Source organism: Salvelinus alpinus, chromosome 5 (assembly GCF_045679555.1).
Source record: "Salvelinus alpinus chromosome 5, SLU_Salpinus.1, whole genome shotgun sequence".
NCBI classification, from domain to species: domain Eukaryota; kingdom Metazoa; phylum Chordata; class Actinopteri; order Salmoniformes; family Salmonidae; genus Salvelinus; species Salvelinus alpinus.
This window is the reverse complement of record NC_092090.1, coordinates 80,141,377-80,161,602: the sequence shown is the minus strand read 5'-3', so window position 1 is coordinate 80,161,602 and position 20,226 is coordinate 80,141,377. Positions and strand designations below refer to the sequence as shown.

At 43.9% G+C, this 20,226-nt stretch overlaps 1 protein-coding gene across 3 annotated transcripts in view; it reads left to right on the top strand.

The window, feature by feature from the left end:
• Positions 1 to 20,226, top strand: part of LOC139576919 (homeobox protein cut-like 2) — a 114,985-nt gene that overhangs the window by 77,771 nt on the left and 16,988 nt on the right. The gene's annotated exons all lie outside the window — the stretch shown is intronic.

Sequence of the window (20,226 nt, the reverse complement as noted above, 5' to 3'; positions counted from 1 at the left end):
TAGTGTAACTAACCATTGGCAATCTTATTCAATGATGCCATATAGCCAAAATAACAGTCTCTTGCTAGACTAGAGATATGCTCCTAGCTATTTGTTAGTCAGGGATTGCGCATCTAACTAGCTGGAATGAAGCAAAGGTGTGAATGGTAGACATGTAAATATATAATTTCACTGTTTACAGCAGCTGTGAAGCTACCCAGACCTGTCTGATCAGCCTGGTAGGATGCACTGAGTGTGTCCAGCTTATACCTGTGCTAATCTGTGTGTATAGCAATGTAATGAAACATCAAACCAATGCCTAAAGTGTCGTGCTGTAGGTCCACCACACACCCAAAGGGTTGTGGGGTCCTGTCCAGAAACAACCCCTATAAACTTGTGGAGATCTGAGACGATTGGACAGGTGCAAGCAATACTGCCAAAATTTCACCAAGCCTATCAGAGGGTTAGGTGGAGATCTCACCATGTCACCATCCATCAATCCCTCTCAGGTCTCCACAAGTGACTAGACTCTGGGCAGTAATAATAATTTATTACATTTGTAAACATTTTCATTATACATCAAATCAAACCCAAGCAAATGTATTTATAAAGCCCTTCTTACATTAGCTGATATCTCAAAGTGCTGTACAGAAACCCAGCCTAAAACCCCAAACAGCAAGCAATGTAGGTGTAGAAGCACGGTGGCTAGGAAAAACTCCCTAGAAAGGCCAGAACTTAGGAAGAAACCTAGAGAGGAACTAGTCGATGAGGGGTGGCCAGTCCTCTTTTGGCTGTGTCGGATGGAGATTATAACAGAACATGGCCAAGATGTTCAAATGTTCATAGATGACCAGCAGGGTCAAATAATAATAATCACAGTGGATGTCGAGGGTGCAACAGGTCAGCACCTCCAGGAGTAAATGTCAGTTGGCTTTTCATAGCCGATCATTCAGAGTATCTCTACCGCTCCTGCTGTCTCTAGAGAGTTGAAAACAGCAGGTCTGGGACAGGTAGCACGTCCGGTGAACAGGTCAGGGTTCCATAGCCGCAGGCAGAACAGTTGAAACTGGAGCAGCAGCACGGCCAGGTGGACTGGGGACAGCAAGGAGTCATCAGGCCAGGTAGTCCTCAGTCATGGTCCTAGGGCTCAGGTCCTCCGAGAGAGAGAAAGAGAGAATTAGAGAGAGCATACTTAAATTCACACAGGACACCGGATAAGACAGGAGAAACACTCCAGATATAACAGACTCACCCTAGCCCCCGGCACATAAACTACTGCAGCATAAATACTGGAGGCTGAGACAGGAGGGGTCGGGAGACATTGTGGCCCCATCCGACGATACCCCCGGACAGGGCCAAACAGGCAGGATATAACACCACCCACTTTGCCAAAGCACAGCCCCCACACCACTAGAGGGACAGGAAGATCACGTCAGTGAATCAACCCACTCAAGTGACGCACCCCTCCTAGGGACGGCATAGAAGAGCACCAGTAAACCAGTGACTCAGCCCCTGTAATAGGGTTAGAGGCAGAGAATCCCAGTGGAGAGAGGGGAACCGGCCAGGCAGAGACAGCAAGGGCGGTTCGTTGCTCCAGAGCCTTTCCGTTCACCTTCACACTCCTGGGCCAGACTACACTCAATCATATGACCTACTGAAGAGATGAGTCTTCAGTAAAGACTTAAAGGTTGAGACCGAGTCTGCGTCTCTCACATGGGTAGGCAGACCATTCCATAAAAATGGAGCTCTATAGGAGAAAGCCCTGCCTCCAGCTGTTTGCTTAGAAATTCTAGGGACAGTTAGGAGGCCTGCGTCTTGTGACCGTAGCGTACTTGTAGGTATGTACGGCAGGACCAAATCGGAAAGATAGGTAGGAGCAAGCCCATGTAATGCTTTGTAGGTTAGCAGTAAAACATTGAAATTAGCCCTTGCCTTAACAGGAAGCCAGTGTAGAGAGGCTAGCACTGGAGTAATATGATCACATTTTTTGGTTCTAGTCAAGATTCTAGCAGCTGTGTTTAGCACTAACTGAAGTTTATTTACTGCTTTATCTGGGTAGCCGGAAAGTAGAGCATTGCAGTAGTCTAACCTAAAAGTGACAAAATCATGGAATAGTTTTTCTGCATTAATTTTGGACAGAAATGTTCTGATTTTTGCAATGTTACGTAATGTTACATAAAAAAGCTGTCCTTGATACAGTGTTGATATGTTCGTCAAAAGAGAGATCAGGGTCCAGAGAAACGCCTAGGTCCTTCACAGTTTTATTTGAGACGACTGTACAACCAACCATCAAGATTAATTGTCAGATTCAACAGAAGATCTCTTTGTTTCTTGGGACCTAGAACAAGCATCTCTGTTTTGTCAGAGTTTAAAAGTAGAACATTTGCAGCCATCCACTTATGTCTGAAACGCAGGCTTCCAGCGAGGGCAATTTTGGGGCTTCACCATGTTTCATTGAAATGTACAGCTGTGTGTCATCGGCATAGCAGTGAAAGTTAACATTATGTTTCGGAATGACATCACCAAGAGGTAAAATATATAGTGAACAATAGTGGTCCTAAAACGGAACCTTGAGTAACACCGAAATTTACAGTTGATTTGTCAGAGGACAAACCATCCACAGAGATAAACTGGTATCTTTCTAACAGATAAGATCTAAACCAGGCCTGAACTTGTCCATCAAAAGCAGCACTAAGGTCTAGGAGCACGAGGACAGATGCATGAATTAACTCAAAGTGCATGAAATAGATTTTTTTATTTCTAAAAGCCCAACAGTTAACAGTCTTGTCAGGAAGGGAGTTCCAAAGGTGTGGTACGTGGCAGGAAAAGGTACGGTTCCCCATTGTTTCGGAGCCGGGTCCTGGGTGCAATAAGCAGTTTGGCATGGCTTATGAATTTTGTTATACATATGTGATTAATGTGGGCATTGAAGGAGAGTGCACGGAATATCAAATCCAAGTTGGTGATGACTGAGGAGAGATGGCAGGGCAGATGCTGCAGGAGTTGGTGATCTGCTGGGAGGTGCCTATCAGCATTGCCTCGGTCTTGCTGCTGTTGAGTTGGAGGAAGTTGTTCTGCATCCAAGACTTAACCTCTTCCAGACAGTTGGACAAAGTTGACAGAGCAGATGTTGAGGGGCTAGGGGTTGTTTCTGGACAGGACATGGGTATTATGGTAGCCCAGTATGGCACTTTCTAAAAATGTAAATTTTTTCAGACACACACACACACACAATGCTTGAAGAGTTTACCAATTGTAATGATTTCATTATTGGTTATTGTTATTGTCAAGGATTTTGCTTTGTTCGTCTGCCAATTGATGTTTTGGGGACCACCCGCCATAATTTTTTACTTGATTCTACATGCGGTGTGCACTCAGTTCGCAAATTACTTTCAGAGGTGCTAAGTACTCTCGACTAACAAACGCTATTGGTGTGTCTGAGCCTTAACAGTACTTGTGTGTGTGCGCGCAAGTGTTAAACTTCAAGAACATTGATAAGAGGGAGTAGGCCTACTTAAACAGTGGGAGCATTAATAGCTGTGTGTTACAGTAACTTGTTGTGCTATTTATGGATATAATGCCGTTAAAAACATTCTGATACAGATTATTTTGTGTTTCTTTCCCTTACAATCAAAACATATATACACATATATTTTAATGCACTGCTTTTTAAATGGAAAATGGTTTATTTAGGGCCAAATTTGAACAAATAAAAAAATTGCGATTAAATGCGATTAACTAATGCCATTAACTTGATTTAAATATTTTTATTGTTTGACAGCCCTAGTTAAAATACAAAGTGAATGTTTTCTTGCCATAGATATCCTAGATATCTAAATATCCTGTAACATCATAAGACAGCCTGTAGCTCTTATCTATGTTTTAGAGTCGATGCTCTCTGTGGTTTCCAAGACTGTGTGGGGCCACTTCAAAACCTGAGTGCTGGTCCTTGAGAGTTGCATTGCTGAAGAGAGCCGATCCTTGTGGGGATAGGCTGGTGATTGCAGAGGGCCAATTAAAAGCCAACTGTAGCTTGTCTTAGTGTGGAACGCAGGCCTGATGTGACCAGCAGGGGAAGTGAGAGAGAAAGAGAGGGAGAGAAGGATGGGGAGAAAGACTGTTTATTCTGTTGTTGTTTGGTGCCGGGGCAAACTATACAGTATTGCTCTTTGTTGCAGGAGACGAGAGGAAAACACAGTCCAATCTGCAGCTAGATCAGAGGAACACTCATGGCAAGAGTAGAGAATGCTGTTTACAGATTTAATGAATACAAGATAAAAGTGGGTGTCAGAGAAATAGCGACTTACTTTTAAAGGTCTCCATTTTTCATTGAAGTCCCCTGCTTGATATTGCACCACACACTTTGAATTTAGTTATTTTCTTAATAAGAAATGGATGTCTTTTAAGATGTATTCCGTTTGATTTCCTGACCTACACTTGCACATATCAAGGGCTTAATGGAGGACCCAGGATAGTTTTAGGGGCTATATTTTGTCATAAACACATTTTCTATCAAGAGCAGACTGAACCAACAGTGGTAATGTAAGGCAACAAGGACAACACAGACATTGACAAGAAAGTGTACTCATAAACCATGTGGCGGTTAAACTGTATCGGAACCCTTGCAGCTAGGATAAGGATGGAATTGAACATTTACTTTTATTTTCACGCACGCACGCACGCATGCACACACACACACACACACACACACACACACACATATGCATACTCACTTTCTAATCAGTTCCTATTTTCTGTTCATTTGACCAATGTGATGTAATTTGTAAACATATATGACATTGAAGTGGACATCCATTCCCAAGTTCTCTTTGATTGTCCGGGTTGGGGGTTGAGCCTTGTCTACAAGACTGGGCCTCTCTGGCTACATCAGGTGTCCTTGGATTATCCAGACACTCATCTCCATCTGATTTTACCTAGACCTGCACTAGCATTAGCATCTAGGTGACTTTCCCTCATCGGAGTCTCTAGTCTTAGCTCTCATACTGTGTGTCACTGCAGGTGTGTGCATGGATGATTTCTCCTGGGCTTACTACACAGAAGGAGTTAATATTGGAGTTATTTTTTTGCACTGCAGTAAAAGCAAAAACTCAGCCAGCTGAGGTGCTGATTATTATTTGCCGTCTAATCCCATAATGCTATACCAATAATTGTCGTTAACTGCTAATTGCTAAAAGTCTCAATCTGTTAATTATTATCCTTCAGATATTCTTTACCTCCTATCTGATTCCAAAAAGGAGTCACAACAACAAGTAGGGTATTTGTGTATCGGCCCCCTCACAGAATATGCCATCTGTGACTGTGAGGTGGGCCTGCGGTATCCAACGCCTGTTTATCATTGTGCATCTCACTGGCTTGTCCAAGGTCACCCCCTCTTCCCAGAATGGATTGCTCCAGGTACACCAGAGGACAGTCAGTTGGCTGTCGTTCCCACTTTATCTCCCTCCTCCCCTATAAACACAACAATGTGCTGCTTTTCCACCAGTCTCCAAACAAATGCTCCAGCTCATGTATTTTTAATATTCTGACAGACGCAATTATTCTTTACACGCCGTGCTCGTTAATCTTAATGCCGTTATTACTATTCATTGCCAGGCATTTTTTTTCTCTCGCTCCTCTTATTTCAATTGAAAAGATCCTTGCATGCTGGTCGGTCTGCTGACACTCAAAGGCCATTGGTCCAATGAGAGCAGCCGACAGCAGAGTTAATGAATGCAGAAGGAGAGCCAGGGAGGGGGAGGGGACAAGGGCAGCAACTCAATATGTGACCTGTTGTATCCAGTTAGCAGTGACGTTTGGTGTCAGGTATCAGTTATCCACAATAACCATGAACGTGTTATGATGCTGTTTTCAATTTCACAATTCATATGAATGTTATAGACAGATGAATGCTATACACTGTGTGTGTCACCAATCTCTCTCTACTCTCTCTCTCTAATTACTCTCTCTCTCTCTCTCTACTCTCTCTCTCTACTTTCTCTCTCTCTACTCTCTCTCTCTCTCTCTACTCTCTCTCTACTTTCTCTCTCTCGCTCTCTCTCTCTCTCTCTCTCCCATGAACACACACACACACACACACGGGCAGACATACAGACACTAACATACACATCACTCTGCTCTTTCGGCTGATGTCAACAGAAATCCTCTATACTAATGGCTCATTCTTCATATTTTGTTATGATTTGGCTTTTGTTTTTACTGTAAAGTCAGCAAGTGTATCAATTCCCAGCTGCTAAACAAGATAGCTATCATTATATTTGATGTGTCTGGACTCAGCTTCACTTGTGTATTTTTGACATTTATGGTGTGTTTACATATATTTTAGAGGCTACTTATACAGGAAATTGGTATAAAACCCATATAAACTGTATTTATGATAATATAACAATATTTTAGGTTGACAATAATTATATGATACAATACAATTTTTGATATAGAGTATCACATGCCTTTGTTTTATTTCCCTATATAAGTAAAATGAGGATAATGGCTCTACTGTCATTCATTCCAATTAGGCTGGTTTGGATTCCTCCCTGAACAATATGGCTGCCATTTTCACCTCATTCTGGAACTTCGAGAGTTTATGGCATAGTCCCTCTAGTAATTTAATAAGATCTCTGTGGTCCTCCCTCCCTCCAGATAGGATATGAACACATCATGAAGTTAGTTAGCTTTAGTGGTACCTCCCAGAGTGGTGCAGAGCGGTGTTGTTTCCTGTGACAAAGAAATACATGTAGCACGACAATGTGACTATGGCAACCTGGACCGGTATCATGAACAGTTCTACAGGGCATGCTCTATGAGGCAACTCCAGTACATCCTATGCATTTTATGGGGAACCGTATATATTTTTTGTATATGGTCTGAGCAATGAGAACACCTTGAAAAGGTTATACAAATAAAAAAAACTATTATTGGGTCTCCAAGCCCAACTGTCACACACCAGAATCATAATGTCATGCATTTTAAGACACATATAAGGCCTGGAAAAATACTTGTATACAATGCTTCATTGTTTCTATTTTCACCTCCATACCTTTTGATCAGTGTAAATAAACTAGTTCTCCATCACAGAATGTGAAAAACAGTGACAGTTTCCATGACTGCATTGGCTCTCCAGAGCTACACCTCTCTCCTGGTCTCTCCTCATCTCTCCTGGTCTCTCCGCATCTCTCCTGGTCTCTCCTTGTCTCTCCTCGTCTTTCCTGGTCTCTCCTCATCTCTCCTGGTCTCTCCTCATCTCTCCTGGTCTCTCCTCGTCTTTCCTGGTCTCTCCTCCTCTCTCCTGGTCTCTCCTTGTCTCTCCTGGTATCTCCTCATCTCTCCTGATCTCCCCTGATCTCTCCTGGTCTCTCCTGATCTCCCCTCATCTCTCCTGATCTCCCCTCAACTCTCCTGATCTCCCCTCATCTCTCCTGGTCTCTCCTGATCTCCCCTCATCTCTCCTGATCTCTCCTGGTCTCTCCTCTCCTGGTCTCTCCTGATCTCCCCTCATCTCTCCTGGTCTCTCCTCATCTCTCCTGATCTCCCCTCATCTCTCCTCATCTCTCCTCATCTCTATCCCTCACTCTCCCCCCTGTGTGAGTGTCTCTGACTCTGAGACGGCGTTTGAACCTTACTGTTTGTACCTGTCACTGTGAGAAGAGGAGCGGGCCTTGTCGCCAGGAGCGTAGCCCTGAGACTGGCGCTCCAGGTGTTTGCTCTGCCTCCCCTCTCTTTACTCACACTCCTCCCTCAGGATCACCCATCCCTCTCTCTCTCTCGCTCCACCTCCATCTCTCCTGAATAACACAGTACCTTTCATCTGAGCAGGGAGCTCACTTACTGTGTGTGAAGAGGTGCTGATCTGAATGCACTCGTATGTTTGTGTGTGTGCGCACCTGCGTGTGTTTGTGTGTTTTATGTTTGTTGGGCCCTTGGCAGGGCTGAGATCTGCATCAGCTGAAACGTTGGGCCAACAGTGCTTGCTAGTGGTGACAAAATACTACTGCATGGTACAGGTTCAAGGACCAGGTACAACTACTGTATGCACACAATTCCATCATGGCTTTGTGACTTCATTGCACAGTGAACATTCATGTATTGAAGTCTCCTTGGCCTGCGAGATTGTAAGTGCAGTACATATTGAAGTCCGTTAGTTATTTCCTTTGGCTCCAAGGTTGTAAGAACAGAGCGTTATTGACTGTTGTGTTGACCCTATTCTATTAAAATAGTATTACTTTCCCCTTGTATCTCTCTATATACATTGGCAGACACCTGAGAGAGAGAGGCTTATGGATGCCTGTAAGGTATTGAGGGGATTTTTATAATAAGTGTGCTGCTGAGTACATTCCATAGAAGATGAGGGAACTCAGAGAGCTATGTGTGTGTGCCATGTTTGTGGCGGTATCGAAAATGAAAGCTCCTTTGGGCGGGACGAGATTATGCACAAGTGATTAATAAGAGCAGTAATAAACAAAGGCCCAGGAGATGTTTGAGGTGCTTAATAATCCATTATGTTCATAAAAGAGCTGGGCCTTTCCAATGGATCCCCGTGGAGCAGAGACCCCAGAGGGACCGGTAGAGTGTGTGCTCAGAACAGAGAGGAAGTGTGTGTGTGTGTGTGGAGAGGGAGAGATACACTACATTACCAAAAGTATGTGGACACCTGCTCGTCAAACATCTCATTCCAAAATCATTCATTCATATGGATTTGGTTCCCCCCTTTGCTGCTATAACAGCCTCCACTCTTTTGGGAAGGCTTTCCACTAGATGCTGGAACATTAATGTGGGGACTTGCTTCCATTCAGCCACAAGAGCATTAGTGAGGTCGGCCACTGATGTTGGGCGATTAGGCCTGGCTCGCAGTCGGCCTTCCAATTCATCCCAAAGGTGTTTGATGGGGTTGAGATCAGGGCTTTGTGTAGGCCAGTCAAGTTCTTCCACACTGATATCGACAAACAATTTCTGTATGTACCTAGCTTTGTGCACGGGGGCATTGTCATGCTGAAACAGGAAAGGGCCTTCCCCAAACTGTTGCCACAAAGTTGGAAGCACAGAATCATCTATAATGTAATTGTATGCTGTAGCGTTAAGATTTCCCTTCAATGGAACTAAGGGGCCTTGCCCAAACCATGAAAAACAGTCCCAGACCATTATTCCTCCTCCACCCAACTTTACAGTTGGCACTATGCATTCAGACAGGTAGGGTTCAATGGCGGCGAGCTTTACACCACCCCAGCCGACGCTTGGTATTGCACATGGTGATCTTAGGCTAGTGTTGTGGCTGCTCGGCCATGGAAACCCATTTCATGAAGCTCCCAACGAACAGTTATTGTGCTGACGTTGCTTCCAGAGGCATTTTGGAACTCGGTAGTGAGTGTTGCTTCAGCACTCGGCTGTCCCGTTTTGTGAGCTTGTGTGGTCTACCACTTCATGGCTGAACCATTGTTGCTCCTTGATGTTTCCACTTCACAATAACAGCACTTGCAGTTGACCGGGGCAGCTCTAGCAGGGCAGAAATATGACGAACTGACTTGTTGGGAAGGTGGCATCCTATGACGGTGCCACGTTGAAAGTCACTGAGCTCTTCATTAAGGCCATTCTACTGCCAATGTTTGTTTATGGAGATTGCATGGCTGTGTGCTTGATTTTACACACCTGTCAGCAACGGGTGTATATATAGTGTATATGGTAGATCTGTATACAATATGAACCCAGTCAAAGAGGAGAGCAGCAGGGGTACTTTGAGGGACCAGGGTGTAGCTCTGAAAGATGGACAATCATTTGGGGGAGAGTCAAAGAAGACAGCTGATAATGAAAGAGAACAGGGCTACTAATTGAAGTTGCTAATATGCAGTGCTGGATATTCCTTTAAGAGCAAATCTCTAACCGTAAATCTTTACTATGAAAGGAATATTGAATACTTGAATGGAATTTGTCCACGTACTTTTGTATATATAGTCTATATAATGGTAAGACTGACACTCAAGCTCTGAAGTCTACATGACTTCAGTTGTTCACTAAACAGTTATTGCTTATGGGTTTTGTAACGAAGAAAGAAAACATGAACGCTTACTCTATCAATTAAAGTGGTGGAGTTAGTTTTTTGTTTATGTATATTTCTAAGAGTGTCCTTTGACATTGTTGTAGAGACACTAGTTATTGATGTAATGCCGTCTATGTCCTTCAGTCTGCCAGACAAAGGCATGTGTGGAACACATACAGCAGAGCATGTTAGAGTCTCTTTCAGCTTGTCTGTCAGTGAAAGACTCTTTTTTCACCATTACTCTATCTTTCTCGCTCTCTTCCTGTTTCTTTATCTATCACTCTTTCACTCTCTTCTTCACATCAAGACATCAAGGGACAAATGTTTGTTCTGCTCTCTGAATATCAGGTGTGTATTATTGAAAAGACAGCACAGAAACCTACTGATTTTACTGTAGTATTAGGATTTTTGTATTTTTTCATAGGTTGTCAAAGTTAATATTTTGTTAAATGGTTTTATTGTAGCTACAAAAATCAATATAATCTAGGTTGAAACAAGGATAGACATTAAATAATTGTACCTTGTGAGTTCAAGTGACTGTGCAGTTGTTAAAAGAATAGATGACTTTGTAAAGACTATTAGACTTTAGTCAATAAAAGTGTCCCCACACAGCTGCTTTGGATGGAGACTCCCGTACTCTGTAAGTATAATTGTTTGTTATTTTTTAGTTTAATTTTAAAAAGCTAACCTTTTTCAACGGTAGCCATTTTGATGATGCACTTTGTCTGTGAAGGTTGAACTAAGGACTAACAGTTCAGTCAACCTAGTTTCGGTCCATGACAATACTCTCCATGTACAGTGTTACGGTTTGTTGCAACAGCAGAAAATGATGTTTTTGGACCTTGAAGACCACTTGGAGAAAAAAACAAAACAACAACAAGACTGTTTTGAATGAAAATAAAAAAACCTTGAAGCACAGCCTTATAAATTAATTTGTTCGTGTTGTATGATGGGAACACAGCTGGCCTCATTAACACACGCACAACACATAATTATAGAGTTTTTTTCCTCTCTCCAGCCAGCCAGCGCTTGGCTAATGGGCTTGCTGGGTTAATTATGTCAGAGCGTAATTACACAGGGCCCAGGGAGACGTAGTGGTGCACCCCGCTGAGCCCACACTGCCTAATGATGGTGTATCGCTGACAGGGCCAAGACGGACCGCCCCAACACACCTGCTTGTCTTGGCTCACGCCACCCTCGTCCACTCCCACGCACCACCACCGCCCACCCAGACACACGTTTGGGACCTGTCTGTCCCACCAGACACAGTTTCTATGTGGACAAAAACACAGTGGGGCCTGGCCAAGCCTGTTCTATATCCAACTCCATAGGAACAACCATAGGAGTTAGCTATCCAGCACAAACAGATCTGTGGTGACCAGGCTAGCCCTGGCCTGTCAAGGAGCAACACCCAGCACCCAGAGAGCTTACCCCTGCTGTGGGATGAGCAATAGCAGAGTAACACCAGACAAGTGGCTGCTAGGAACCAGCCATGGAAGCCCTTTATCTCATCTGTAACGCTGATGCAAACTCTGCTCACAGTGTAAACAATGTAGATGATGAGACCACACACACATAGATTCTATGATAGCTTACACAATAACACCAAACCAGGTAGAACTTTTTAAATAACTGTGGTGAAGTACAAATGATGCCAGGATCCTGAATGCCAACTTGTCTTTGCTGGTATACTGCGAGGACAGCAGGCGTGTGTGTGTCCGGAATGACCTCTGAACCTCATAACATTCTGTTCATCCCCACCTTCTCCCAGTCACTGTGATTCATGTGGTAATGAACCATGTTTCACTGAAAAAATATGATGTATTAATGTGCTACAATTTATGACCCTCAATGAGGTGCTGTTATGCTATCTGTTATCATGACCTCATGGCAGATGTCCAATCAGCCATAATTAAGATAAGGGCTGAATTTAAAAATGTACTGTATTTGCATGGATAACGATATGACTGACTTCTGTACATAATGGTGGGTCGGCCATGGTTCGCTTCATGATTGGGATTAAGTAATTCTAGGTATAATGGCAGGATAGTGTACAATTCCATTCATTTTGTATACAGATCTACCATATACACTATATATACAGCAGTATGTGGACACCCCTTCAAATGAGTGGATTCGGCTATTTCAGCCACACCCGTTGCTGACAGGTGTGTAAAATCAAGCACACAGCCATGCAATCTCCATAAACAAACATTGGCAGTAGAATGACCTTAATGAAGAGCTCAGTGACTTTCAACGTGGCACCGTCATAGGATGCCACCTTCCCAACAAGTCAGTTCGTCATATTTCTGCCCTGCTAGAGCTGCCCCGGTCAACTGCAAGTGCTGTTATTGTGAAGTGGAAACATCTAGGAGCAACAATGGTTCAGCCATGAAGTGATAGGCCACACAAGCTCACAGAACAGGACCGCCGAGTGCAGAAGCACCTAAAAATCGTCTGTCTTCAATTGCAACACTCACTACCAAGTTCCATACTGCCTCTGCAAGCAAAACCCGAGAGTAGAGTGTTACTTTATTAATCTCAACTTGGGAAATTGTTTTATCACAGCATGCATCATCAATGACTTACAATGACCAACACATGAAGAAAAGGGAAAAAAACACTAAGACACATAAAGGCACATGCACCAATCATAGTATCCCTAAAAGAATAGTCTGATTCAAGTGCTGTTTTCTATCCTACTCTGGAGGGAAACAGGCAACAAAAAACATTTAATAGAAAGACCTCATAAAACAGTTGATCAATTATACTCCTTTAGGACTGTCCCTGATTTAAAAAATCTTGGTCCACCGAAAGTGGTCTGTTCTTTCTACCAATGGATTGGTCGACATTTTTTAAGGGTATTTTTCCATATATAGACACACCCTATGTGTTTTAATAAAATCATCTATTTGCATTGAGCTTGTCTAATACTTAAAGTTTACGGTTTGATGAAATAAGACATGCCTCACGAGGGCGCCAGAGATCTAGATAACCAAAATTAAAAAAACTTAGCTTGACCCAACTATTCTCCTCCTGCTGCCCGCCAGTGAGCTCCGGACAGACACAGCTGTAGGCTATTTGCAAGGGATAAGAAGCAGTGCTTGACTTGAGGAGGAGCTCACCGGAGCTGAGTATTGACACCTAAAATGTTCTACTGCTTGAGCTTCTGTTCCTCTTATAGAATATTAGCTCAAAAGTAGTGTGGAGGTCTTGCACCTAATTATAAACAGTACCAGCACCCAAAATGAGTACCGGAACCTATTTCAGTCCCTGTCAAGTGCTGATAAGAAGTAATCAGGTAGGCCTATTTTATGACGTTTCCACTGGATCAGAGCATGACAGTTTTCGCTTTCACGCTGAGTGGTTATCGAAAGGGAGAGAGCTGGAAAGATTTTGCAGGTAGCCTATAGGCTACTTCTATGCGTGCGCGTCCTTACTCAACATTGACAGGAGAGCACCAAACAAAAGACAATGACTAAATTGACAAAACTCGTAAATGGAATGAAATAAATGAAAACTTGTTTCTCACAAGTGTACCATAGGTTGTGCACTCGGCAAACAATGTGTCCACTCAGACAATAAGAACGGAAAGACTGGAATAATATTGAATGCATTAAAGTAATTACCGTGACCAATGTAACAAACATTGTAGATTAGGAATTAACGGTATATGTATGGTGAATATACACTAACAACCAAACGCAAACAATTCACACAATGAAGTTGTGAACAATTTGGCGAGAGAGATGTGCATCGTCAATCAATTTACGGTGATATGCAGAAATCAGGGCATTCCCTTCTTGCGCTTCACCGAGCAGTACAGAGTTGTTGTCAAGGAAGTGAGTTTGTGTTTATACAGGATGTGCCGCGCCCACCTATTGTCAACCAATCATGTCAATGCGGAGCTATACAGAGCTCTCCGCATTGTTGCAACATCTGGGAGGGGCGTGGTACAGAGCTCGATTTGGCCTCTGGAGGTTCCGGGATTTGCGCCACAACCTCTTATCTACATGGAGCCTCCAACCATATTTTCGGTTCAAGCATAAATTGGCGTTTAGTTTAGGCCTCCGCAATGGATTAGTTCACTGAGATGGGTGTATATACTACCGTTCAAAAGTTTGGGATCACTTGGACATTTCCTTGTTTTTGAAAGAAAAGCACATTTTGTCTATTAAAATAACATAAAATTGATCAGAAATACAGTGTTGACATTGTTAATGTTGTAAATGACTATTGTAGCTGGAAATGGCAGATTTTATTGGAATATCTACATAGGCGTCCAGAGGCCCATTATCAGCAACCATCACTCCTGTGTTCCAATGGCACATTGTGTTAGCTAATCTAAGTTTATCATTTTTAAATTAATTGATCATTAGAAAACCCTTTTACAACTGGTGTACTGATTAAAGAAGCAATAAAACTGGCCTTCTTCAGACCAGTTGAGCATCAGCATTTGTGGATTCGATAACAGGCTCAAAATGGCGGGAAACAAAGACCTTTCTTCTGAAACTCGTCAGTCGATTCTTGTTCTGAGAAATGAAGGCTATTCCATGTGAGAAATTGCCAAGAAACTGAAGATCTTGTACAATGCTGTGTACTACTCCCTTCACAGAACAGCGCAAACTGGCTCTAACCAGAATAGAAAGAGGAGTGGGAGGCCCTGGTGCACAACTGAGCAAGAGGACAAGTACAGTAGAGTGTCTAGTTTGAGAAACAGACGCCTCACAAGTCCTCAACTGGCAGCTTCATTAAATAGTACTTCATTAAAACACCAGTCTCAACGTCAACAGTGAAGAGGCAACTACGGGATGCTAGCCTTTTAGGCAGAGTTGCAAAGAAAAAGCCATATCTCAGACTGGCCAATGAATTGAAAATATTAAGATGGGCAAAAGAACACAGACACTGGACAGAGGAATTCTGCATAGAAGGCCAGCATCCCGGAGTCGCCTCTTCACTGTTGACGTTGTTTTAGTCGAGAAGTAATAAATATATATATATATATATATATATATTACTGCTCGACTAAAACCATCTTGGTTGACCAACAGCCTATTGACCAAACAATTGACCAGTCGATTAATTGGGGTCAGCCCTACACTCATTAAAATGCCTCATCGCTGTCGGTACAAATGACCGTCTAAACCTCTCAGCGGTTTAGAAAGGATGAACCTGCTACTGAAGCTGCTCCTGTGTTGCATTTGAGTGCTGTGGAGTGGTCAGCACAATAATTGTTAACGGAAGTTTCATGAAATGGGTTTCCATGGCTTAGCAGCCACACACAAGCCTAAGAGGGGTGTAAAGCTCACCGCCATTGGACGCTGGATCAGTGGAAACGCGTTCTCTGGAATGATGAATCACACTTCACCATCTGGCAGTCCGACAGACGAATCTGGGTTTGGCGGATGCCAGGAGTACGCTACCTGCATAGTGCCAACTGTAAAGTTTGGTGGAAGAGGAATAATGGTCTGGGGCTGTTTTTCATGTTTCGGGTTAAGCTCCTTAGTTCCAGTGAAGGGAAATCTTAATGCTACAGCATACAATTACATTCTTGACAATTGTGTGCTTCCAATTTGTGGCAACAGTTTGGGGAAGGCCCTTTCCTGTTTCAGCATGAAAATGCCCCCGTGCACAAAGCAAGGTCCATACAGAAATGGTTTGTCGGGCCTCCCGGGTGGCGCAGAGACTCTGGGTTCGAGCCCAGGCTCTGTCGCAGCCGGACGCGACCAGGAGGTCCATGGGGCGACGCACAATTGGCCCAGCGTCGTCCGGGTTAGGGAGGGTTTGGCCAATAGGGATATCCTTGTCTCATCGCGCACTAGCGACTCCTGTGGCGTGCCAGGCACAGTGCACGCTGACCAGGTCGCTAGGTGTACAGTGTTTCCTCCGACACATTGGTGCGGCTGGCTTCCGGGTTGGATGCGCGCTGTGTTAAGAACCAGTGCGGCTTGGTTGGGTTGTGTTTCTGAGGACGCATGGCTCTCGACTTTCGTCTCTCCCGAGACCATACGGGAGTTGTAGCGATGAGACAAGACAGTAACTTCTAACAATTGGATACCACGAAATTGAAAAAAAAAAAATGGTTTGTCGAGATCACTGTGGAAGAACTTGACTGGCCTACAGAGCCCTGACCTCAACGCCATCGAACACCTTTGGAATGAATTGGAACACCATCTGCGAGCCAGGCCTAATCGCCCAACATCAGTACCCGACCTCACTAACGCTCTTGTGGCTGAATGGAAGCAAGGCCCCGCAGCAATGTTCCAACATTGAGTGGAAAGCCTTCCCAGAAGAGTGGAGGCTATTATAGCAGCAAAGGGGGACCAACTCCATATTAATGCCCATGGTTTTGGAATGAGATGTTCGACGAGCAGGTGTCCACACATACTTTTGTAGTTTATCTACCTTCACTTTAAATTTGATTTAGCCACTGATTGATAATCCCTGCTTGTCCACGTGTGAGATCCCTTACCGTAATCTCTGCGTTTTGATCATGGAAGGTTAAAAGGATATATGGAAAAGAGGCTGATAAAGGGATTTCTGTGACAGTGGGTCGATGTGAATAGCACTGTTTTAAGTCATCCTGTTTGTCTAAGAAGAGCTCTTCTCTTCAGTGTGATGTCCCATGTGACTGATGCAATATCTCCAGTGTTGGTGTAACAGTGAACACAGACACACAGGAGGCTCATTTGACTGTAAACGGTCCTGGGAAAAAATGGTTCAATCAGTTATCTCTGACCAAGTGTTTGTGATGAAACTTCAGATATGTCAAGTGGCTGTGGAAGTCTTTCAACAAATTGCTTATTTAAACTTGTGCGTCTCTGATAAGTGTTTGAACGTGTGACTGTTGTGTTTCTGTGGCCTGTTTAGTCTTGGCTGTCTTTTCTCAGTGGTGTCTGTTGAAGTGTAAACGTCTGTGGTTAGGCTCTCTGAAAAGTCAGTTCTGTCTGTGCCCATGCTATAAAAGGATACGATTGTGATCCACACAGCAACAGAAAGACGAACGGATGAAAGCTGCGGCAGAAAAGTTTGTGCAGCAAAGCAGAGATTTTCCCCTCCTCTTTTGGAGTTTTAAAGGGCTGGTGTGTGTCTCTACATCCTCCCTTCCTCCTTGTCAGACAGCTCCCCTGAGCCTCTCTCTCTGTGCTTTGGCACTAGAAGTCACCTCCTTTGGTGTGCGGCATGCAGGTACACAACAGGAGCAGCTCTCTCTCTCAGAGCTGTTGAACTTTTCGGGAGGGGAAGAAAGGGAAGGGAAGATTAAAAACAGCCCTGTGATGTGGAGTGCCGAGTCGCCTCCTGAGAATTCCTGGCATAATAATTTAAATGATCAAATGATACAGAGGAGACTTGTTAGCAGAGAAACAGACTCCTAGTTGGCCCCATGGGCCCAGCGCTGCTGCACATGCATTGCAAAGCAGCTTCTCTGTTGTGCTAAAGAATCCAGCTTCTTTTTTTTCTGTTCTTTTCAGGAGCAGACTTTTTCCACACTTTGTTTAGGTGTATACTCGGAACTAAAGTGCGTGTCATATTCTACTGCAATCTATGCGGTTTAATGAATTTATACATTTAGGTGATGCTCTCCATTGAATATGATCTCAGTAGTTTAGTCTATTCATGTCATTAGGGCCAGCCTGTGAGATTTTCAAAGGTATCTCATTTGAGTGAATTCCAGAGACACTCTTGGGAACAATTTCTCAGTGGGAATCTGTCTCCTACTGTTGATACTGCTGTGAAGGAGCGCGTATGATGTACTGTCCTGTACTGTCTCATGCAGGATTTGGGATAGTAGGCTATTTAAAAAGTTACATTTTAAAGATCCTGACATAAGTTGAATAATAGGATAAGTATTTTGACAGCAGCAACAGGATAATTGTGTTATCTCATTATATTTGATCAAATAGACTGCAATGAAATTCACTTGACTGAAGTGTTGAACTTTATACTTTACCGTTTTTACTTTATGTTCAGATGTACAGTGCATTCGGAAAGTATTCAGGCCCCTTGACTTCCACATTTTGTTATGTTACAGCCTTATTCCAAAATGGATTAAATAAAAAATGTTCCTCATCAATCTACACACAATACCCCATAATGACAAAGCGAAAACAGGTTTTTAGAATAAATTTTAAAAAGTATTCAGACCCTTTGCTATGAGACTCAATTGAGCTCAGGTGCATCCTGTTTCTATTGATCATCCTTGAGATGTTTCTACAACTTGATTGGATTCCACTGGTGGTAAGTTCAATTGATTGGACATAATTTGGAAAGGCACACACCTGTCTAATGTAAGGTCCCACAGTTGACAGTTCATGTCAGAGCAAACACTAAGCCATGAGGTCAAAGGAATTGTCTTTTAGAGTGCCGAAACAGGATTGTGTCGAGGCACAGATCTGGGGAAGGGTCCAAAAAATGTCTGCAGCATTGAAGGTCCCCAAGCCGCAGTGGCCTCCATCATTCTTAAATGGAAGAAGTTTGGAACAAGACTCTTCCTGGAGCTGGCTGCACGGCCGAACTGAGCAATCGGGGGAGAAGGGCCTTGCTCAGGGAGGTGACCAAGAACCCAATGGTCACTCTTACAAAGTTCCAGAGTTCCTTTGTGGAGATGGAGAAACCTTCCATTAGGACAACCATCTCTGCAGCACTCCACCAATCAGGCCTTTATGGTAGAGTGGCCAGACAGAAGCCACTCCTCAGTAAAAGGCACATGACAGGCCGATTTGAGTTTGCAAAAAGGCACCTAATGACTCTCAGACCATGAGAATCAAGATTATTTTTGGCTGAATAAATCAAATCAAATCAAAGTTTATTTGTCACGTGCGCCCCGAATACAACACCTGTTGTATTACAGTGAAATGCTTACTTACAGGCTCTAACCAATAGTGCAAAAAAGGTATTAGGTGAATAATAGGTAAGTAAAGAAATAAAACAACAGTAAAAAGACAGGCTATATACAGTAGCGAGGCTATAAAAGTAGCGAGGCTACATACAGACACCGGTTAGTCAGGCTGGTTGAGGTAGTATGTACATGTAGATATGGTTAAAGTGACTATGCATATACGATGAACAGAGAGTAGCAGTAACGTAAAAGAGGGGTTGGCGGGTGGTGGGTGGCGGTACACAACGCAGATAGCCCGGTTAGCCAATGTGCGGGAGCACTGGTTGGTCGGCCCAATTGAGGTAGTATGTACATGAATGTATAGTTAAAGTGACTATGCATATATGATACACAGAGAGCAGCAGCAGCGCAAAAAGAGGAGAAGCCTTTTTGCCCTAGACTTGGCACACCGGTACCACTTGCCATGCGGTAGTAGAGAGAACAGTCTATGACTGGGGTGGCTGGGGTCTTTGACAATTTTTAGGGCCTTCCTCTAACACCGTCTGGTGTAGAGGTCCTGGATGGCAGGCAGCTTAGCCCCAGTGATGTACTGGGCCGTACGCACTACCCTCTGTAGTGCTTTGCGGTCAGAGGCCGAGCAATTGCCGTACCAGGCAGTGATGCAACCAGTCAGGATGCTCTCGATGTTGCAGCTATAGAACTTTTTGAGGATCTGAGGACCCATGCCAAATCTTTTCAGTCTCCTGAGAGGGAATAGGCTTTGTCGTGCCCTCTTCACAACTGTCTTGGTGTGTTTGGACCATTCTAGTTTTGTTGGTGATGTGGACACCAAGGAACTTGAAGATCTCAACCTGCTCCACTACAGCCCCGTCGATGAGAATGGGGGCGTGCTCGGTCCTCCTTTTCCTGTAGTCCACAATCATCTCCTTAGTCTTGGTTACGTTGAAGAATAGGTTGTTATTCTGGCACCACCCGGCCAGGTCTCTGACCTCCTCCCTATAGGCTGTCTCATCGTTGTCGGTGATCAGGCCTACCATGTTGTGTCGTCTGCAAACTTAATGATGGTGTTGGAGTCGTACCTGGCCGTGCAGTCATGAGTGAACAGGGAGTACAGGAAGGGACTGAGCACGCACCCCTGAGGGGCTCCGGTGTTGAGGATCAGCGTGGCAGATGTGTTGCTACCTACCCTCACCACCTGGGGGCGGCCCGTCAGGAAGTCCAGGATCCAGTTGCAGAGGGAGGTGTTTAGTCCCAGGATCCTTAGCTTAGTGATGAGCTTTGAGGGGACTATGGTGTTGAACGCTGAGCTGTAGTCAATGAATAGCATTCTCACATAGGTGTTCCTTTTGTCCAGGTGGGAAAG